Source organism: Lynx canadensis, chromosome B2 (assembly GCF_007474595.2).
Source record: "Lynx canadensis isolate LIC74 chromosome B2, mLynCan4.pri.v2, whole genome shotgun sequence".
NCBI classification, from domain to species: domain Eukaryota; kingdom Metazoa; phylum Chordata; class Mammalia; order Carnivora; family Felidae; genus Lynx; species Lynx canadensis.
In genome coordinates, this window is record NC_044307.1 from 82,266,715 (window position 1) to 82,291,080 (window position 24,366).

Genomic DNA, 24,366 nt, shown 5'->3' on the forward strand with positions numbered 1-24,366 from the left:
TCTACTAATCTGCTTGAGTGGCAATAACAAAATACCATAAACTGAGTGGTTTAAACTGCATAAATTTATTTCCTCACATGGTTGGTGGGATTGGTTTCTGGTGAGGGCTCTGCCCTTGGGTTGCAGATGCTGCCTTCTCACATGACTCACATGGCTTCTTAGTGTGAACCTGGAGGGAGAGAGCAAGTGAGCAAGCTCTCTGGTGTCTCTTCTTATAAGGGCACTAACCCCATCATGAGGGCCCTACCCCCATGACGTTATCTAACCTTAATTCCCTCCTGAAGTCCCCATCTCAAAATGCTATCACTTTGGGAGTTAGGGTTTTAACATGTGGATTTAGGTGAAACACAAACATTAAGTCTGTAACATACCACTCCCACCTCCTACAGTCAACTTGGCCTCGAGGCAACAACATTTAATATTTTATTTCTTTTCTGGACATATAAACCATTGGGATATTCTAGTTCACTGCTCAGGTTCCCAATGTTTCCAGGGCATTGCTAAACATATGGACAACTATCCTTTCCCAGTCTGTGTTGGCTGTTCCTTCTTTGGGATGAACAGTAGTTAGTTTATTCTTTCCCCAGAGCTGAGCCTCTCACACCAGTATACCTCAATGATAGACCTGAATGAAAATATTTTCTTATTTGTCCCTGAAAATTTCCTTTTTCTTGATCCCTGTTCATGTGCCCTGCAGTTATCAATTGCTTTCCCTGGTTCTTTCTTTTGTCTCCATATCACAAAACTGTTAATTCCACAGATGGGAATTAGTTCAATTATATTCGCGGATGGCTGCCATACTTCTCTACTGTTTCCTACTGACTCTGTTATCTTCATTCATTCTTTTCCTCTTATGTCTAGACAGGAAAATCATTTACAGTTATTTATTTTCTCCAGTTCTCCTGCTGGCCCTCTGTTATTCTTTTCCTATTACACATTCCAATTATTTCATTCCTCTGCTTGAAGCTCATCAGAGCCATCCCAATACTCTTGGGATAAAATCCAAACTCCTCATCATAGACCACCGGGCTCTGCAGGATCTGGCTCTTGCCTTCCTCTCTGACTTTATCTTGTACACATTCTCACGCAACATATTCCACGTGAGCGACACGGGCCTCCTCTCTCTGTGCCTCGGACAAGCCAAGCTACTTATGCTTTGGGCCCTTTGTCGTTACTGTTCAGTCTTCTCTTAGCTCTTCACGTGGCTGGCTGATTCTATCCTTTTTTTGGTGAAAACTTCCCTGGCCTTCCTAATGAAGACAGACTTCTTTCATTACAGGTTCACACATCTCCCTGATCACATTCTTTATAACAATAGTAACTACCTATTATTTCTTCATTTGTTTATAAATGTGTTTGTTTCTCCCATCAGAATGTGCCATTAAGGCAGGAATTTTGTCTTGGGCATTGTTGTGTCCCAGCATTTCCTATAATGCCTGACAGTGTGGCGCATCTTATAAGTGAATGATGAAATCACAACAAAACTGTTACATTAAAAAGTCAAAATGTATTTTATTATAACCTTTGCCTGGAAGATCTAGTTTAATACTCTGGGACATTATAAAACACATCTAATCTGACTTTTATTTGACAATTTCCCAAATATTGTAGGAGTTTTTGGTCTCTGTGTACGCTCTTTCCCATAAGCTTAACATCTTCAGTTCCTTCAATCATTGTTCAGGTAAAATGTGCTGGTGACCTTTCAGTGCCCTGTTCATTCTGTCTTGGATTTATGTTAATACTTAATTTTTTTTTTCTTTTGACATTTGATCCATCACCAGTCTACCCATTTTACCATCCTCAGGGGGACAGAAGAGAACTGTAGATGTTAAGAAATGGCTTCAGTAAGTAGGATCTGGCGTGTCCCCAGACACACTCATGGGCTCCTTCTTGGAAATGATTAGCTATGTATTTTTTAAAATCATAGACTTATTTACCATGTCAGGGAGCTAAGATAAGAGAGAAAAGTAAGAGATACTATAGGAAGAGGAATGCACTTTTCCCTCCTCTAGACCCACCTCTGATCACCCTCTTCAGGTCTTCTCTCATTGGAGGGCGTAATTTTCATTCTTTTTGTTCATCACTAAGACATTACTTAGTTTGTGGTTATTAATGGATACAGTCTCTGTGCTTTAAAAAGCACAAACCCAGATTTTGCCTTCTCTTTTAAACCATTTTCTTCACCCATGTAGACTCCTCCTCTACATCTTTTCTTTCTTCTTTTTGACTGCACGTGGCTGTGTTAGTTGACTCAGATACATTCTTGGGGCCCAATGAACTCTTACTTTACGTTGGGCAGAGGGGCAGGTGGTCCCATGTGGATCCCAACTCCCCTTATCCTTCTCTTGGCCTCTGCATTTGAGCAGAGGACACTTACACGGCCATCGGTAAGTCCCTCAAACAAAAATAGCCCATTAGCTCAATATGCTAAAATATTTTTTCTTGTTACTCCAGATTATTTTATCTAACATAGTAGCTGATATTCTGGTTATATGTGTTTTTCAAATGTAATAATCAGATTATCAATATCCTTAACAAAACTTGTTCAACAGAACAGAATTGAGTACAGACCCTTTTGTTATATGCTGTTAGACTCCCCAGCATACCAATATTCCTCACACATACCTCTGTACCACATGTTTTGCTAACTCATATTTGCTATATGGAGAGCATTTCTCATGTCTGTTTATCTTCAGCCAACACTAAAACCTCTGTGTCGAATGAACCATTCACTGTGAACCTATTCATTTCAGTATTGATTCACCTTCTCACAAATCCATAATATATACATTGCATCAAATACATTATGCAACAATCTCTTAACTATTTGGAATCAATTTGAAAGACTTTGAGTAAATCATCAGGCTCCTTTCTGATAATGATATCTATATCATCTTCTCTTGACTATTAGGTTAGGAAACTGTGAGATAAATTTGAGGTTAAGGCCCAATGTTTGTTCATTATTTGATGGGTAGTTTGTTTGGTTCCTCCTAATTTTGTTGTTCTATATTTTATTATTGATGAAGTGATGTTGTCAATGTCTCAAATCTATTTTGTAAAGAGAAATGGACAAATAATGTGCATATGTGAATGTGTGCATATCCAAAGAAATAACGATTAGCTTCAATTTGGCTAATTCTGGGAAATTTGGATATCAGTATGCTTCTGTTAATTCCTAATCTAAAATTAATGTGAATATACTATCTCTGTAGGGTATTCATTTCAACCAAATATTAAAACACCCTCTGAAATTACTTTGTCACTGCATTATTTGAGGACAAATGGCAATTTCATTAACAAACATAGAAGAAAATAGATATAGGTGTATACTTTGAACTGTGGTGCCAATATACTGACTATCTAATCATCAGTCTCTCTAATCTTTCTCTTTACCAACAGATTGTTAGTAAATCACATTTCTCACTGATACTTACTGTGTATAAGTGATCTATACTGTGTATAGATCTATTGTATAATTTCATTCTTGTAATGGGGATGTTTGGGGATATGAAGGAAAAGATTGAGCGGGAGTACCTCAAACTTTTATTGTCAGTTTATTGAGATCTGAGGAATGAAGTCATTTATGTTATCTTCTTTCTTCATTCTGTGCCAAACAACCAATTAACTTTACCAGCGCCTATCATGTGCTAGGCATGGTTTTTGGCCCTGAATATATGTAGGTGAGTAAGAGAGAATTGTAGATAGATGAATTTAGCTTAGATTGTCCCTTATCTAAAGAAATGGATAAATCTTACATCAGCTGATGTCTCCATGCTATTTAAGAATGGCTGAGGCCCCCAGTACCACATCATGCAGCAGTTAAATAACTCTACATGTTTTCAGAAAATTCCCCAGTGAGTTTGTGTCTTCATGGTTACCACTACTGTTTCCATTGTATTTTTATGTTGCTCTTTATCTTGCATGTGAAATTCAGGCCCTCCCGCAATTTCCATATTTCCACTAACCATCCTCCTCATGCCAAACACACACACACACACACACACACACACACACACACACACACACACAGTAGATATTTCTAAACATATCAGATGAGAAGTTTCACTGTAGCAATATAAACAACCTCAAAGTGAGCACTAAACATCTGTTCCTACTGACTACCTCAAAACTTAGTGGCTGATAAGATTTATTATTATTTCTCAGTTCTGTGAGTTGACTGGGGTCAGCTAGGAAGGTCTTGCATGTGGTTGCAAGTAGAGTCGGCTAAGGTGCAATTTTCTGAAGTCTCATGTACACTGGACATCCAAGGTGGCTCACTCACATGACAGGCAGTTAATGCTGGCTGTTGGGTGGGAGCTTAGCTGGGGCTCTTAACTGGAACATCTACAAGTAACCGTCATGTAGCTTGGGCTTTCCACAGCAATGGTGACTAGGTTCTGAGAGGGAGTTTTCCAAGAGAGAAGACTCCAATAGAACCCTATAGAATCTGCTGATCCTCCTTAAAATCTAAAATCTTGCCTCCTAAAATCTTGCCTCTAAGTCTAGATCTGTTGTCATGTCACTTTTGCCACAGTCTATCCATCAGAGAACTTCTGGTCAATCCATATTCAAAAGTGTAGAGGAATGGATATCTATATCTATATCTCAGGGGTTGAATGGATGGCACACATGTTATTCTGTTATTCCCTCTTCTGTTTTTCCTCTTTTTGGAGGTAAACAGATTTGCTCCTGTTCTCAAGCAGTAAGTAGTGTTCCCTCACATTGCTTGGGCCCCTGATAATATCTTTATGCTCAGTATTCATCTTCTACACCAGAGTCTTATCAAGGTCTTTTCTGTACACAGTTTCCACCTTAAGAAAAATTGAATGCACTGAGGAAAGGCTATGTAGGGATCCAGCAAGAAGGAAACCTTCTGTAAACCAGCAAGAGAGATCACACCAGACCCTGACCAGGCTGACACCTTGATGTTGGAATTCAGCTTTCAAAACTGTAAGAAAATAAATTTCTGCAGTTTAAATCACTCAATTTATGGTATTTTGTCATGACACCACCCAAGCTAACATAAGCACTGATCTCTTTCCCTTGCTACACCATTGGTTCAAATTAATTTCTTCATAATTCATATAAATTATGGTCAATCTCATTTATAAAAGTAAGATATTTTATTATCTCAGATGGATAGATCAATCACTTTATTAAGTATTGTTTAGGAATATATGCTACTTTTTCTCTCAATAGCCTAAATTGCATAGCTGGGGTTTCTCAAAATAGTCTTGTATAAAAAATGATTTACATTTAAACACAGTTATGGTGATCACAGAAGTTCACTTAAAGAGCAATTGATAAGACAGACAAAAGTCATCTGTGTGTCATATTGTAGAACTTCAAAATTTCAATGTTACATTTCAATGTGTCATATTGTAGAACTTAAACATTTCTATATATTTTATTATATATTAATCGTATATATGATATATATGTATTTCTAAACATGTCCCTAAATAGTGCTGCTATAATCAAAACAGGCAGAAATCGTCTCATAAGATGTAATTTTAAATTATATAAAGCAGGCAGCATCTTAATGCTGTACTTTTAAGCCTTTTTTTTTTTAATAATGTAGTAAACCAGAGAACTATTTGGATAGTTCTTGGATAATAATTTTGAAATTTAAAAATGAATATAAACTTACATCATGTTTTTGTACTAAATTAGAGCTACTTGAATCAAAATTTCTACCACACTTTGATGGTATAGGAACAAAAAGAAATTGGATGTATGAAGACTATTGGGTAGGTAAAACTGCATAGTTACTTTAAGGAAATTCCCCAAGATTAATATTCTCTGAGGGCATATTTTATGTTTTAAACTCAGACCGTTTTAGTCAACAAATTTATTTAGCAATTTTGCAGGTAAAATATTTTGGTTGGCCCAGTGGCATGCTATGCTGAAAACACAAAGTCAAAGTTGTTCCTTTCAAAGTAAAGTCAAAGTAAAGTTGTTCCTTTACTCCTTTGAAGGGAGGGGACATTTGGATTAAATGGATCTGAAACATTTTCAGGCTCAGGTTATATTGTTCTATGTTGTATAGTGTTGAATTTTGAGGTTATAATGAATCACTAGTAAGAAAGTGTGAGAGGGGCGCCTGGGTGGTTCAGTTGGTGAAGCATCTGATGTCGGCCCAGGTCATGATCTCCCGATCCGTGAGTTCGAGCCCCGTGTCAGGCTCTGTGCTGACAGCTCAGAGGCTGGAGCCTGCTTTGGATTCTGTGTCTCCATCTCCCTCTCTGCCCCTCCCCTACTTGTGCGTGCGTGCGTGTGTGTGTGCGCGCACGCGCGCTGTCTCTCAAAAATAAACAAATGTAAAAAAAAAATTAAAAAAAAAAAGAAAGTGTGAGAAACTGTATTCTCTGCCTAAAAGCACATGTTTTCTGGTGTCAAGTGGATGGTGGCCATAGTATATTTACAATTAGGAAGAAAAGCAGATTGTAAAGTGTGTGTATTACAATCTTATTTCAGTTAAAATATATAATATGTAATGAAGTAAATATATGGTAAATCATAATCTTGAGGGAGAGCTACAATTTTACTTTACATGTAGGGGTGTGTGTGTGTGTGTGTGTGTGTGTGTGTGTGTGTGTTTGGTTGATACGGAAATGTGTTACCAAAATAAGTTCTCTTGGAGTGGCAGGATATCAGCTGATTTGTGTGTGTACATTATTTTATTCCCAAATTTTAAATAAAGAGGTATTGCTTTTTCAGTATGAGAAAATTATTTTTAAAAAGTGTAAGCCATCTATGTGTTTAAATTAGTCTCTTAAACTTCTACAAGAGAATATTAATTTGCCTGTGTTCTTCTTTTAATCAACAAAGACCATCCTTCTCTGCATTGTTAGACTATCAAAAGCAGAGTGTCTATACTCTGTTTTATCAGACATTTACAAAAATGCCTTTTCTGAGTTGTGATAAAATGGTATGCCTTCTGTTGATGTGAGACCTGTCCTCTTGCCCACTTTATTTATGTCTTTGGTAAAAAAAAAAATGTAATGTTTTGATATTATCCATTGTAAGACTCCCTGTACTTTATACAAGGAAACTCTCCATAAATTCCTACATGAGAAGAGTTGCAAGAGCAGTTTTGACTCTGCAGATGAAAGTTTTATCCTTTTTGTTGTTTAGGAAATAGAAACAATGTAATACACTGGTGTCCCACTTTACTTTATGAACCCAAAAACTTAATGCTGCATGTCCTGTCCAAAAATTGTAATTTCCTCAAATGTAACTACTGGAGGAATTAGCTCTGCTACTTTTGGGTGGATTCAATTTATTTGATATTCAATTGAGTTAGTTTGCACCATGCTTGAATATTTAAGTTATTTTCCATGCTTTTCAGATGCACATGGGGTAAAAACATATTACTGAAAAGAAGCACTACCTATATACTTCATTCACTCCTTTATTTATTCATGTTCCAGGCCATAGTCATTTGGAAATGTATCAGTGAGTGAAACTGAGAAGGCTCTTTGCCCTCATGGAGCTTCTAGTCTAGAGAGGGAGTTCTGACAGTAAGAATCATGAACAAATAAATTATATATACTTTAGAATATGAAATGTGTTATGAAAAGGATTAATGTAAGGTAAGAAGTATTAGACATCATTGAAAATGTTTTAAACCTTAGTAGCAATAGATAGAATATTCTTCAAGAATCTCAATTAACATCGAATAAAATCCTCATGTGAATACATGAATGTTTTAACTGGGCTTTTCCGTAAAATGACAATTTGTTATTTTGCAACATGTTTTTATTGAGCAACTATGTGTCCAACAATGTACCAGGTTCTGGAGATATAATGATAATAAGACAGATATTATCTCTGTTCTCATGGGGTTTAAATGTATAGTGAAAGAGACAGGCAGACATAGCTGTAGGATGATGTGAAAGAAGTTTCGATAGGGAAATGCAAGATGCTGTGGGAATGTGGAAGGAGGGCCCTTGATCTTGTTTGTGGGAATAGGAAAGGCTTCCTTTGAGGAAGCAATTGTAAAATGAGAGGCAGTATATGTGTTGGCCAGGAAATAGATTGGAGATATAGTTTCTGGAAGGTGGAACTTTGTATCCAAAGCCATGGGGGTGAGAGAGAGTAGGGACAAACATTCAGGGAACTAAAAGGTGTTCTGTGTGGCTGGAGCAGAGTCTGGGGAAGAGTGGGGACTTCCTGAGGGAGAGCCAGGAAGGTACCAGGTTCTCAAAAGGGGCTTATATCCATCCGCATTAAAGAGTTTGAGCATATGCTAACAACAAGGGAAATGACCAAAGAATTTAAAGGGTAAATTTTAAACAAGCAGAACTTGACTGGAACTCACAGAAAACTATTACATTTCTTACCACTGCCCTTTTTAATTCAGCTATGTGGACTCTTTCTCTGTCTTTGGAGGAAATCTCAGGTGTTTTTTTTTTTTTTTTCTTTTTTAGGTTTATTTATTTACTTGTTTTTGAGAGGGAGAGAGTGCACAAGTGGGGGAAAGAGAAAGAGAGATACACACACAGAATCCGAGGCTCCAGACTCTGAGCTGTCAGCACAGCCCAACACAGGGCTTGAACCCACGAACCATGAGATCATGACCTGAGACAAAGTCGGATGCTTAACCAGTGGAGCCACCCAGGTGCCCCTGTCTCAGACAGTTTCTGTAGACTTTCCAGTCACTCTTAAATACTTAAAAAGTAGGTTTTTGAGAACTTTCTTCCACTTCCGCTTCCGGGTTGCCTCAAGAGCCGCCTGTGAAAAAGTAGGTTTTTAAGTACTCAAGCCTCTATCTCAAGCCCGTGCTTCCCTCCCAATAGTGCTTCTGACTCTACCTTCCTAGCCAAACTTCTTATCAGAAATGATTACACTCTTCCCCAATTTCTCACCTCCTTTTTACACTTAAACCTCATGGAATCTGGCATCCGCACCCACTTTCCCCCTGATTCCCACTTTTCCACGTTCATCAATGACATCTCTGTTTTTAAACCTGAAGACAAGTCTTTAGTATTTATTTGGTTAATCAGTAATGTTTGACATTTTTACCGACCCCTCCTTCTTGGAATAATCTCTTCACTTGTAACTGGCACCATATTTTCTTTGGTTTTCTCTTCCATTTTTGGCCATTCCTGGTAATTTTCTTTTTCAAATCACTTCCAGTCCCCCCCCCCCCCCCCTTTTTGAACATCTGTTGCATTACTAGTGTTAGTTACTCAGGGTTCTTTCCTAGGCCCATTTCCTCTCATTCCTCAAATACTCTCTGGCAATTGCATCCATTCCCCTGGCTTCACTTACTGCCTATACGCCAATCACCCCAACATCTATATCTCAGGCAAGTATTCTGTTCAGTTTCAGAATGTTTGAAATGGTGGAGGGCTGGATAGAGTGCTAACCAGAGAAATATAGTGTAATAACTGGACAGTGTGCTGTGTGAGATTAGGGACTACTATTCAATGTTGGCAACGACCTGCATGGTTTGGCAGACAATGGATTTTCTAGATTTTGCCGGGTGGTACACAGAAAGGCAATAGGAAGAGGAAATGGATGATAGGGTGAACAGCATTTTGGGGGTGGTGAACTATCTTGGATAGGAAAATGAAACCTTGAGGGGATTAATAAAGACAGAGAAGGAAGGTTGGCCTGTGGTTTGGAGATCCTGAAGGACAGTTTATTTGTACTGTGCTTAAGAATGCTAGAAGGTTACATAGTTGTGGTAAGAGAGGGGGATGTCTAAAGTTATCATTCCAGAAGTGGAGAAGTCAGTGTCTATCATGGGCACAAAGTGCATGGCTGCATGCAAGTGAAAGAGAATGTCCCTGGAGATTAAGATGGCAAGGAAGCAAAAAGCCAAGTTACTGAATGAGCCCTTATATATTATATATTGCATCTTGCTTGTAGGATAATGCTGGACTTGGAGGTAGAGAATAAAATCCAGAGCTGGGGACAGAGACTTGAATGGATGATGAGTGACCTAGAAGTCCAGAGATGACAAAGATAATTTTTTTTTTGCATTACTGATAAATAACAGCAGAAGTGTTGTGTTAGGCAATATACAGCCATCAGATTTTTCAACTTACACATGTTCCATCTTTTTGCTCTGTTTTATTGTGGTAAGAGGCTGAAGGCAGAAAACTATATTTTCTGACCATCTTAAAATAGCTGTCACATAATTAAATATTGCAATTTCAAGGGTCCTTGCACCACCCACAAGAAAGTGTGAACAGCTTACTCTGGAGCCTGTTTAGGGTCAGCATTTAAGGGGCACCTGGGTGGCTCAGTGGGTTAAGCTTCTGACTTCAGTCTCGCTGCTGTCAGCACAGAGCCAGCTTCAGATCCTGTCTCCCTGTCTCACTGCCCTTCCCCCACTCTTGCATGCTCTCTCTCTCTCTCTCTCTTTCTTTCAAAAATAAACATTTAAAACAATCTTAAAAAATACTGACAGCACAGTGTAGCTCACCTGTGTTTATGCTTCCCCAAACTTGTGAAGTGGCTATGGAATGATTTCTTTCTTTCTTTCTTTCTTTCTTTCTTTCTTTCTTTCTTTCTTTCTTTCTTTTTCTTTCTTTCTCTCTTTTTAATGTTTTTATTTTTGAGAGATAGACAGAGCATGAGCTGGGGAAGGGCACAGAGAGAGAGGGAGACACAGAATCTAAATTAGGCTCCAGGCTCTGAGCTGTCAGCATAGAGCCCGATATGGGGTTCGAACTCATGAACTGCAAGATCATGACATGAGCTAAAGTCGGACGTTTAACCGACTGAACCACCCAGGCTCCCCAAATGATTTTTGTTTCATACTCTAACCACTGGGGTTAAAAAGTGACAATGTTGAGGAAGAGAAAAGGTTTTAGGGTATGTTGTAACAAGCCACTGAGATTTGAGTTTTTGAGAAATTTATTTAACAAGGCTGCCTCAAAAATTATATATGTAACTTATGAGGTTCTGTGTGTGTGGGGTGGGGGGGAGACAGGGAGTAAGGTACAGACCTCCATTTGAAAGACTGCTGAAGGAAACATCCAAAGTCGGTGTGTTTTTCCTATTGATTACATATTCCTGGGCATTCTGGCAAGGAGCCAAGCTCATTTTAAATTCCAGCCACTTGAGTCTTCTGTTTGTGGAGGAGAGAGCAGTGCGCCTGGGGAAGCAGGGCAGTATTTCCAGCAGGTGGTAATAGCAGGCATCACGTTATAATTTTAGGAAAATCTGATTCACTGAGGCAACCACATTCACCACTGCAAGTACAGTGCTTTCAATAGACTACAGTGAGGTGTTATGATGTCTCATTCTCCTAGTAAAGGTTTTATGTGAACTGAAATGTCTTCCTATGTATCCATTCACCTAACACTGCCAAGAGAGAGAAAAGGATTGAAACATAAATCTCATCTTATTACCAAACCTAAATTGTTCCTTCTGATTTTGTCTCGATGCCTGGCTCTTGCCTTCTTCCCCTGGCATAATGAATTTCTTAACCTAGAGTCTTGATAAAATCCTCCATAATTTATTTTTATCTTAGAAGTTGTCATAAAAATTCACTGACAAGGCACAGCCCAAGGTGGTGTGGAATAAGCTACCTTGATCTGTTTGTATAGATAGAGATACACTATTGCTCTCAGATGGAAACATAGTGACTTTCCTCTTTGTTCCCATAAAAGAACATCTATCAATTCCAGTGAAGGTCCAGAGTAGGAAAATAGGAGACAGTCCATCCACATACAGGAATTAGCTGAATGAAAACTACTTATCTCTGTTAATATAGTTGTTTATTACATTTCATACAAGTCTGATTAACATTGAAACACCTAAGGAAATCTTGTAGAAATATGATCTTCACGTATATATTTGCTAAGATGGTGTAGCTAGCACACTATTTTTAGAATAATAAGCTTAGTGGTTAAAGTGTCATGTACTGAAGATTAAGTACTGGAAGGAAATTAATCGGGAGACAAGCATGGGGTTATGAGGAAGAAATCTCAGGCTCTCATTAGTGGAGTCAATCAAGAATTTTCAAGGCACAGATTTTATCCCTGGCATAATCTTGGGGTCCCTATCTTAAACTTCAGGGAATTCTTCTACATTTGTTATATTTATATCCTTTCTTAATTAAAGGTCTCAAGCCTTGAAAGATACAAGATTAGAAAGCATCTTTGAGGTTCTCAGCCCCCATGGGATGTTTCTATATTTCAACTGGGTCTATGTGCTTTCATTTCTGCACACCTCAACTCAATTCAGTGTCAAGAATCGTGTGAATACTATTGTTGAGTTAGATAATACCTTGAAAAGATGGCAAAAAAAAAAAAATAGAAAGAAAGAAAAGAAAACCAAAGAACAAAAAACAATCAAGCTAACATTTTTTTCCCTTTTATCTTGTGGATGTCAAGACAAAAAATTTAGGGAAGAACTAAGGCAGAAAGAACACTGATGAATTTAGGTGGAGAAAAGAGATTTCCATTTCTTTGTTTATGAGTCTAAATTAGTATGTTTCTCCCTGCCTCCCTCCTTTTTAAACTGAAGTACCTAGCAAGTTCTTGGGAGTTTCATTCGGGTTTCAAAGCCAATTACACTTTTTTGGCCCTGAGAAAGAAATGGGTAATTGTGAGGAAATTGCTGAATAAAACTGCTTAAGTTTCGTTGTCTGCAGTGTGGAAATGTGCAGCTCTTTTAGAACAAGTGCTTCCTTTCCAAAGTCATTGATGAAGCCCAGAGTGTGAAAACTGGGAAAGGAAGAAAAGAAATAAAGGTATGTAGCTTCACATGAGGGAGTGGGACAGGAGGAGAGCAGGACTATGGAGCAGGTGGCCAGCTCGCTGGCAGGGCCACTGGGGACGGTACAGGGAGCTGAGGGAAGCCTGCTGCTTCCTCCTTTGGTTCCCAGGTGAGTTGGTGATGGTCCTCCTGGAGCTAAGCCATCCCATGCAGCAGAAAACTATTTCCTCTGTTGTCAAAGAGGGAAACAATGAGCAGAAAGAGAGCTAGTCAGGTGAGCATCCTCAGGAAACAACATCTTCTCCCAACCTTTTATCACAGTCTTGGATCACTTTTCTTACTTCCGTTATCACCTCCTTGTCTTATAACCATATTAATCTCCTAACTGGTCTCCTTGTCTCTGTTCCCTTCTGCTTTAAATCCATTCTTCATCCTGCTCCCAGAGACTCAAGTAAACCATTATATTTCTCAGCTTAAAATCCTTGGCCTAGAGGGGCACCTGGGTGGCTTAGTCGGTTGAGCGTCCGACTTTGACTCAGGTCATGATCTCCACGGTTTGTGAGTTCGAGCCCCACATCAGGCTCTGTGCTGGCAGCTCAGAGCCTGGAGCCTGCTTCGGATTCGGTGTCTCCCTCTCTCTCTGCCCTTCCCCCACTCATGCTCTGTCCCTCTCTCTCAAAAATAAACAAACATTAAAAAAATTAAAAAAAAATCCTTGGCATACAAAATGAAGGAGTCTTCTCAGCAGAGCAGAGAAACCCCTAACTTCTTTGTCTCCCTCCTGATGTCTCCCTAACTTCATTTCTCATTGTCCACTTCACCCTTACTTCTTGCCCTCTGTCAGAAGAGTCCAAAAACCCATGCATCTTCTCCCCACAGCACTCCCTTCCCTTCTCCATGGTCACTTTTGTGTTTCCTTCAAATCACAGCTCAAGGGCCAGTCACTTCCTCCAGGAAGCCTCTTCTAATCCCTTCATCTCTTTTCCCAAATGGAGCCCTTCACCTGTACTTCCACAAGAGCTTGCTTCTCACAACCAGGTTATTGCAGAAAAACTAAGCTTCCCCTCTGTCCAGGGAGCATCTGGGGGGCAGGCAAGGACTTTGTCTTTTTTTTATCTCAGTACTCCCTTTGTTCAGCACAGAGCAGGAAACCTGTGAAATAGTAAATGAAAATGGATTCATAAAGACAAACTTTTGGTTTATGGCTGTAGCTGTTATTTTCCAAGCCTAGAATTATTTGCAATTCTTCCTTTTAGGCAGACACACTTGATTCCCTCACTGAAAATTAATAGCTACTATTCCTAATGCCTTCAGGCCATGTTTTCTCTGTACTGTAATTTCTCAACATTTCATAGCCAATTTCCCATTATTTGAAAATCCACAGCAATGTGTCTTTAAGTTTCCTTCTTTCTACAGCAAAGCATCTACAATATAATGTCTTAAAAATTATCTGAAATGTAGAATGAGCAAAAGAAAATAGAGGGTGTTCTTTCAGAACAGAGCTGAGTTTGACCATTTATTTTGGGGGCTATTTGATAAATATGTTTCAGCAGAAGTTAACTTATAGATTTCTGTAAGGTAGAGGTGTAAATGTTTTTGGTGTAACTAAAAAGATAGCCCCAAAAGTTTTGAGTTTTGGCCATGTTGGACGTTAACCGGTTTTATATCTAACTTGGAAATCTGTTAAATTGCCTTATATACCTAGCTTTTGGTGTGTATATACACCAAAAGATGGTTTTAACATCTTACTGTTTACTTCATTAATTAATGAGTAATACTAAACCTTTGACGTGTGTTTATTTTCTATTTGCCTGAGGGTCATGATTTTACTCTTTTGAAAATCATTCTTGGGGCGCCTGGGTGGCGCAGTCGGTTAAGCGTCCGACTTCAGCTAGGTCACGATCTCGCGGTCCGTGAGTTCGAGCCCCGCTCGGGCTCTGGGCTGATGGCTCGGAGCCTGGAGCCTGTTTCCGATTCTGTGTCTCCCTCTCTCTCTGCCCCTCCCCCGTTCATGCTCTCTCTCTGTCCCAAAAATAAATAAACGTTGAAAAAAAAAAAAAAAAAGAAAATCATTCTTTAACAAAACAAGGTAGAAAAGCACCTGTCTTTCTGGGAATCAAAAATTTAATCCTGAGTCTCCTATACCTGACTGTTTTATGTCAACCACACTGAAGAGCCTTAGTTTCTTTATCTGCAAAACAGGGATGCTTGCTTCTAAGGTTTGGGTAAGGATTAAATATCATGAGATAGAAATTTGTGAGCCATAAAGTGAAAAATAAATCATGCATTATTATTTGCTATCAAGCTACTATTTATATACCCTGACATTGAGATTTTGTGTATTTTTAGCACAGTCAGACTGTATCGCAGTGACAATCCCAGGAAACCAAACAAAATTAGAAGCGTCAAAATTAGAAGAATAATTGAACACAGTAATTGTCAATCACGGCTTAGTTTTCTCATTTTTACCTTTTACAGATATAAGGTAACTGGTGTCTATTTTCATCATCATGGAAATATAGGAGTTATTTAAATAAACTAATTAGAGTGAATAAACTTTTCATGGTTGTTTGTTTTAGGTATAAATGTCTTTGACACTGGGTTTGATGTTTATTTACTGGAAGATTTTCTGAAAGCCTCATTTCTTATTAAGAATCAATTTGGTCTTTAGGATAACAGCTCTCAACTCCCCCACGTGCCCTAGCTGCAGCCTGGGGAAGTGGAGACATGAGGGCAATTTTTTGTTTTTAATGAACGTGGTAAGATTTTGTATGAAGTAAAGGTTTTGAGGCTATATAAAATATTTGAAAAACAGTGACCTAGAGGATTTATAATCAGGTGGAGAGGGACTGGGAGCAAACTAATTTGTGACTATTTACAAGATGAGGCAGCACTATTTAATGTAATTTCATGTATAAACATTTTGTTTTTCTCTTTAAAAAAATCTAAGAGGAAGATTGTAAAACGAATGCCTAAGGAAATAGACCTGCAGCATGTTTTGATATGAGATAGAAATCCATACAAATAGTGTGATAGTTTTCATTTTTGAAAATATATTACTAAGAACCTCCATTAGATGAAAATTCCTGATTTGTACAGTGAATCCTTTAATTTTTTTCCAGTCTATTTTCTCTCATATTTAACATTTGATTACCTTGCAATGTGATAAATTGCTTAAATGAGTTTCTTTCTTCCTCATTTCCTTCCTTCCTTTCTTCCTTCCTTCCTTCCTTCCTTCCTTCCTTCCCTCCCTCCCTCCCTCCCTCCCTCCTTCCTTTCTTTCTCTGGTCTCTGTCTCCTTGTCTCTCTCTCCTGTTCTTTCTTCTTTAGCACATTGTAAGTGATCAATAAATATAGTCATTCATGTTGTTCCGACTCCCCCATGAATGTGAAAAGCCAGAATCACTGAGGCAAAGAAGAAGAGTCCCCCTAAGAATCTAGTAAAGGGGAGAAATCTATGATATGTTAGTCTATCAGAAGATCAAACTTGAAATAACTTGTCTATCACAAATAAAGACTATACAGTTGTTGTATCAATTGTTAGAAGTTCAACTTCTAACTCTCTTAGGATTCCCCTACAAAAATAAAATACAAGACAAAAACATTTATAATAAATAAATAATCAATAAATTATTTAGCATTGTTGATATGCCAGGAATTGTGCGAGGTGTCCAGGCCATGAAGCAGTGTGTGTGCTCTGTAGGGTCTTGTAGGAAGAGGGAAAGACATAGACTAGAACTCACCGTGGTAAGTACGGTACATAAAAGAGAAATAAATGTACACGGCTTCCTGGGAGCACAGAGGAGCAAATCATTCCATTAGGGTGGTGTGGAGGGTGATTTAAGCATCACAGTGAGAATGACATAGGCTTTAAACTAGGCTTTTATTTTATTTTTTTTGCAAAAGTGTTTGTTGTGTCCATTACTAGGTAAGGAACATTAGACCTTTCTGTTTTACTAGTTGTTTATTGGCATGTAAGAGGGACCTCAATGGAGGGGAGGATTTAACAAAAATATTAGACATGCAGGTTGGGGTTTCGAACAATTACTTGGGAATATGGAACACATTTGGGGAAAATGTAATCCTTAAAGCCTGGAGAACATGGGGGTACATGGACTAAGGCCCCAAATCCCCCAGAGCCCTTATAAATGAGATTTTAAAGGTGTGCTAATTGCCCTTTTATTTAAAGAAAAAAAAAAGCATCTATTACTTCTGTTATTGCTGTCTCAGGTCCTGAAAAATGGAGGATCTTCAGGAAAAAAAAAGAGCAGATAGATTAGATTCCCCCCACCCCCCCACCTCTCGTTTGGCACTCTGAAGTCATGATATCAGATCATCTATTGGAATCCACTTAGTGAATATTTAGGGCTCTGATCTTCCTGCAGTAATCCTAAACACATGAATGTTCTATACAGCAAGGATTTAACATGGATTTGGAAGCTGGCAAGAGTGACAGAATATCAGCTTATCCATGACAACAGCGGAAACTTCCGTCTTTCCCAGCTGGGATCTGCCACAGCTGAAACTACCTGCTGTCTGTCTTTGACTTTCTAGAAGCTATATATTAGGGCCTGTGGCCAGATGATTCCAAACCAATAAGCTAATACCCCAGTCTTGTTTCTTGAGGCTTTCTGGTTGATTTATCTCAAAGATGTGACTGGAAACCTCGTACCGAAGACAGTTTTCTACTTTGGCTGCTAAGTGTTTTTAGTCTCACCGGAATGCCTGAGATATAACCAATGAACTTCTACTTCACTTGGTTAAAAAAAGTAATTAAGGAATCATACCATTGAAACGTTGCTTGCTTCATTTTAATTTTATAAGCAAGTCTCAAGTTTCTATAGAGTATTTACTCTCCACATATGAATAGGAAATACAAGTAATTTAGAAACCCCTTTAAACCCAAATTAGGATATTTTCAGCAGTTAAAAGGAAGTCATCCTGTGAGCGATTCAAGTTATCAGGATGACTGGCAGGGTAAGCAGGAAAATTTTAACAATAATAGAGATTGTATTTTCTTTACCCAACTATATGCTTTAAATTTTTTCAGTTGGTTTTCTGAACTCATACAATAGTCTGGTTTTAAAATGTTGGGGGGGGGCGGGGCGCCTGGGTGGCTCAGTTGGTTAAGTGTCTGACTTAAGCTTAGGTCGTGATCTCATGGTTTGTGGGTTTGAGCCCCGTGTTGAGCTCTGTGCTGACACCTCAGAGCCTGGAGCCTGATTCCGATTCTGTGTCTCCCTCTCTTTCTGCCCCTCCACTACTCTCTTGCTCGCTCTCTCTCAAAAATGAATAAACGTTAAAAAAATTAAAGAAATGTTGTGGGACATTAGTAGATACTCCCAGAGATATAAAAATACAGAGGCTATGAACGTGGGAGGGAGATTGTCAAGTGAAACATGTAGAAGCCAGCCTTTTCTGTTACTTTAGAGATTCATGTCACAGGACAACAGTGGCCAGAGCTTCTGTGAAAAAAGACAAATGTATTCCACATTTCTGATACCCATCCATTGAAGTGACACACCAACAAAATTTATCTGGCTGCTTTCATTTTTACCTTCTCTAAAAAACAGAATTCCCCACATGGGTTTGGTGATGATGTATCCTGAGGGACAAGGACAAACCCACCAAATTTTATTTCTAGTTGTGAACTAGTAAACCAGTATTTCCAATCAATTAACACTGGAATGATTTGATTCAGACATGCAAGCTGAGTGAAAAATTGAATAAGGTAAAAGTCTCCATGGAGTTATATTTTTACTATCTCATAAAAAGTCTAAAGGGACAGAAAATTCATAACTCTGCTTTTAAGATAGGCAAAAATGCTGATAACGAGAAGTCTGAAAATAAATGAGAAACTGCTAATGTAATAAAAGGGGAAAGATACTAAGACACTCCTCTAACAAAGGAATTGGAAAATATTCCAAAGGAGATAAATGAAGAAAGTGAATAGGAAAAGATTTTTGTCTCTCTCATGTGTGGTCTCTTTTGTTTCTGAAACAGATTGCTTAAGAGAGACTGGGAATGAAGCTTTGCGTTTAACAAACCTTTTAAAATATCATGAACATTTTTTAGATCGTGTAGGGCCTGGAAAGGTGGTAAGAGGAGAAAAGAAGGAGATTCTGAAAGGAGAAAAACATTTTTTGGGGGAGTATAATTTATAGAAAATAATTAGTGTATAAATTAGAGATTTCCTGACTATAATTTCTATGGTGCCCACTCTGAAGCCTGAAGAGGCCCATCCTTTGGAAGAGGTGAGGGTGGGGGGAATGGCAGGGGGGAGAGGTGATCCAGTGGTGATGGAGATGCCCAGCACCAATGTACATGAATTTGGGTGCCTGGCAGACTGGATGTCCAATCTCCACACTGCCAGTCAACAGCTGTGGGGCTGCTGCTGGTCTGATTAACCTCTTAAACCATATTGCCTATACCTTTTAGAGGGAGAAATAATACTTCTTACCTGAACATTTTGTTGAAGATTAATTAAGATAATGTTTAAAATGCTATTAGCATAATGCCTAGTAAGCTCTCAACAAGTGGAAGGTGTTACTATTCCCACTGTACTTACTGCGATTACGACTGCAGAAAAGAAGGGACCTGCCCAAGTGAAATCCAATTCTTGTTGTTGCTTTAGCAATAACATTTAGCATTTGAGGTAAAATATTTGTAAATGTTTGATCAAAGAAATATCCCTGGACACGCGAGTTTAGATTTGGTATGTGTGGTGGCTATGGATACATGAGAGGGCAGATAAAGAGAATTTGTGGTGGATTTCGGATTTGCTCCCCTGAACTAAACTTCTTGCAAATCCTTTGCTTATCCCCACTCACTACTCTGGGCTGCTTGGTAAAATAATTACGTACCCGACAAAAGGGCCTTTCACTTCCTCCTGGCAGAGTTTATCTTCTTCCTAGCCGTCCTCAGCTTTCCACACTGGGGATATTGCCCTGTTTAGCCGCTTCATTCTAAAGACGGGTGTGGAGCCAACAGACCCAAGCTTTGCCTGAGTCAGGTTCTGCCACTCCTAGATGGATTATCTTTAGTAAGTCACATTGCCTTTGGAATACCAACTTCCCACACATAAAATAGAAACTAACAGCAACTTGCCCAGGTTGCTTGAGGATAAAATGTCATAAGGTTGGTGAAGTGTGTAGCCAGATAAAGTGTTCAGCAAGTGCTAGCTTCTGCTCTTCTTGATTCAAAAAAAAACTGAAAAAAAAAAAAAACAACCCAGAAAACAAAACAAAACAAAAAAAACAGTAACAAATCTTTACAAACTCAGGCCAAGCAAATTCCTAGAGAATAATATCATTTTATGAGCTGTCTGTACAAGTGGCTTAAGAGGGAGGTCATTGCTGTTTTCCCTCCAAAATTCATAACACTTGTAGGGCTTATGGGTAAATATCTTTTCTGATAATAAGACCCTGGTTCTGAGAATGAAAGATGCTTAGAACTCTGTGAAGAAATAATAGCAAACTGGGTTGGGGAATCTCTGTTTTATTATGATTAAATTGGAGTAAGAACCAGATTATTTTATTAAATGCTACTTTTAGAAGGAATGGAAAACATAAATCCTAAAAGCCATTTTATAGTTTTCATGGTGCTGACCATTTTCTTGGTTCTTTTTAGTTCACTTCATAGTGACAGTGGAAACACGGTTACTTGATTTGCAGTTGACAGGTTGGATGTTTTTAAGTGTGTCTACTGCTTTGAAGGAATTCTTGACCTACTTCAAAATGCATGTTGTTTTCAGTAAATTCAACCTTTAATGATTATCTTTAGCCACGAATCTTTCTTCAGAGAACTTCTGAAAGATAAAATATATCTCAAGTATGCCTCATTTACTTTAGTTAATTGTCTAGTCTTTTCTTTTTAGAATTATATCAATTAAAGCAAACAAAAATGTAATTATTTTAAAAATGAAGGCAGCTTTTGTGTTCATGTTTTATTGTGTGTTTGTATTTTTAAGGAAGCAGATTATATTATCCCTCCATTGCTCTGTTGTTTTCTTCAGTTTAGATTTTTATACTAAACAACCAAACTATGACAAACTGGAAAACATAAATAAATACCTTAATTTATGTATGTATATGTAAGAACAAAAATATGTCCATGACTGACAGAGACATGTTCCAGTATTTAACATTCTTTTCAAGGGCTTTGTTTATTTTGGGGGGTCCTTTTGAGGGCTTTAACATTAATACATCTCTACATTACAATCTGCCCAAGTGAGATTTGTGCTAAAAATTTTTGAACCCCAAATTTCTAGTACCTACTTTTCTATGCTATGAGCACCAAACAACCCTATCCAAGGATAACATTCAGAAGCACAGAATCTTTCAAAGGTTATCTTAGAGAAAACTGGGTATTGACCAAATTTTCTATGGGAATACAGAATTTAATTGACAACAGAAAGGAGTGACCATTATTGACAACTTATTATGTTTTAGGTACTATAGTCTATGTTTTTTTTCAAAGTTTAACTCAGTTAAATTCTCTTGCAAGTTTGGATTATACCCAATTTTACATCTTAAGGGTCAGCAAGATCAGTTCAGTCTCCCAAGATCACGAAGTTAGTAAGTGGTAAAACATATCAATCCAGAGCTATATGACATTATAGCTCATGGGTTTTGTTATGGTGGTGGTGGTTGTTTGTGTGCTTGTTTCATTAATATCATCTGTGGAAGATGAAGACACTGCTTTTAAGCTGTTTCTATGCTGTTGTAATCTATAAAAGAGTTTTGGTGAACTTGTGGTACCATTAACACATTTCACATGTAATTTTACATATGTACACATTCACCGATTCATTCTTTCAACAAATATTTATTGAGTGCTTACTATATTTCAAGAACTGTTTCATAACCTAGATTTAAGTGAACAACATAGACAAAAATCCCTGACCTCATGACACTTATGTTTTACTGTGGGTGTATGTACCAATGTTATATCAAAGATTTAGTTTCTTACTCCCATATGTTTACTTTTCCTCTTAGGACCCCAAACTTTAAGATGATGCATAGCTTCCTGGAATAAAAACTACAACCCAGCATGCCTTGCAGTTGAATATGGCCCAGAGAGTAAGTGGAAGTCTAGTCTAGTGTGGCTGCTTCCAAGAAATTTCTGTCAAAGATAGCGTTGAGTTCCATTTCCACTATTCTCCCTTCCTCCTTCCTGTTTCTTGGAATATGGGAATATCGGCTAGGACTCCATTCTGAAAAATGAGGATGAAGGCCACACTACAGCTATGGCAGAGCAGAAATCTAGAAATATCTCGGCTCCGAGATGATGGAGGAGGTTCCTAGACAGATCTGGATTGCCTACACCTGTATTGCTTAGAAAAGGGGAAATCAGTTTCTAGCTTATTTGTATCCCTATTACTAGCAGCTGAACCTAACCCATATTAAAACATTTATGTTTGTTTATTTTAATGTTTATTTATTTTTTCTGAGAAAGAGAGAGCTAGCAGGGGAGGGGCAGAGAGAGAGGGAGACAGAGGATCCAAAGTGGGCTCGGTGCTGACAGCAGAGAGCCCTATGTGGGGCTCGAACCCATGAACCATGAGATCATGACCTGAGCCAAAGGCAGACGCTTAACTGACTGAGCCACCCAGGCACCCCAAAACATTCATGCTTAAATATTTTAACATTCATTTTATTGTTTTTCCTCGGCCGGTATGTATTTATGTCTTCCTCCTTTCCAGGACTACCTCAATCCCACCCTAGCCCCTCTACCTATGCACAGAATTTTCTTAAGGAAACAGCATTTGAGCTTCTGTATCCAACTGTGCCTGAATTTACCCTTTAGATTTTCAATTACAAGGGCTAATACATTCCCCTTTTTGCTTAAACCAGTTCCAGTTTGCTAGGGAAAGAGTTCTGATTGAATAGTGTGCACATATTTATTTACTAATGCATGCATGTATCACTTATATAATAACCATGTTATGTGTTTATAAATATGTTACAAACATAGATCAGAGATTGCTTAGTATGTAGACATGCTGTATAGAGATTTCCCCTAGTACTCCCATTTTTGCAGTTGAAATAGCTAAGACACAAAAAAGCTAAATAATTTGCCTCAAGTCTCAGTAAGAACTCATGATTCCTTAAGATCCAGTCAATTGAAAAGTGTATCTATTTCTTTGATGTTTTTTACCCACTATACATTGAAAATTCCAATGCTATAATACAAGTTATATTTTTACTTTTATTAGTTATACTAGTATAGTTATTCTTGAGAGGGGGGAAAAATCCTGTATATGTGAAGATAAAAAGAATTATGAATAACACCCCTCCCCATTCTTTAAAGTTTTATTGAACAGTAGAAAAGCGTAAGGATGAAATATGTCATGGAGTTCAGTTTCTTCCCCCTGCAGAACTGATTTCTTGAAAATCCTCCCTAATGTGTTCTCCAGTGTGAGTTTAAAAGTCCCAAATGCTGAGGCTTTTATCAATTCTCTTTGAAGATTGTATCTCACATAGTAGATTGGAGCATACCAAACAGTTCTAAAACCCACTGTAAGCTCGTTTATTGCTGTCACTAGTTAGATTTCGCTGTCCAAACATAATTCTGCTCCTTTTTTCAGTAATGTCCTCAGTGACTCTTGGGTCTAACTCTTTGTCTTTGAACATTCTTTTTGTGGTATATTTGTATGGATTAAGTCCCTTCTTCCTCGGTAAATCCATTCTATTTATACTGAATTCTGAACTCTTTCCAAATAACTGAAATATGTCATAGTGAAAATTATTTCACATTTTCGGGGTTAAAAACATTTGGCTTTCTTTGTCTAAGCTTAAATTTGACATAGATCGAATTCAACTAATAGCCATTTATCTAACATAGGTAGGCTTAAAAATGTAGTTTTAAAATATTGTGTTCAAACTTCAGTAAATTGAAATACAGTAAAACCTTGGTTTGCAAGCATAATTTGTTCCAGAAACATGCTTGTAATCCAAAGTACTTGTATGTCAAAGCGAATTTCCCCATAAGAAATAATGGAAACTCAGACGATTCATTCCACAACCCCAAAATATTCATGTAAAAATGATCACAATACTGTAATATAATACAAAATAAAAAATAAAATACAAAATATAAATAAAAATAAAGAAATTAACCTGCATGTACCTTTGAAAACCTCCGTGACTGGTGTGATGGAGACAAGAGAGAGGACAGCTATTATGTGGGATGACTTTCACTATCACTAACGGAATCACTGCTGTCTATTGGTTCAATGGAATAATTTTTTTTTCATGCAACTTTAACAAGGAACCTATCCAGTGACACTTGCTTTTGCTCCTTTTGAGATTTTGCGGAAATGTGACATTGCATTGTCGTTAAACAGATTCGTCACTCACACTGCTACAGCCTTATTTGGGTGGTTCTTTTCTACAAAATTTTGCAGTGTTTCCCACATTGTATACATCTCCCTAATCTCATTTGAAGTGAGAGATTCCTCTGCCTTTTTGTCTTCCTCCTCTGCAGACGAGATCTCCTCCATAATCTCTTGCTGTTGCTCACGATGCAGATCCATCGGTTAGTTGGTGGTCAGTGCCTGGCCATGTTCTTCCACAAGCTCTTGAGTGTTGTCCTCATTCACCTCCAGTCCCATGGTTTTCCCCAAGGACACAATTTCCTCGACAGCTGGCAGCTCCTGTTCGTGAGTAAGCCCTCTAAGTCATG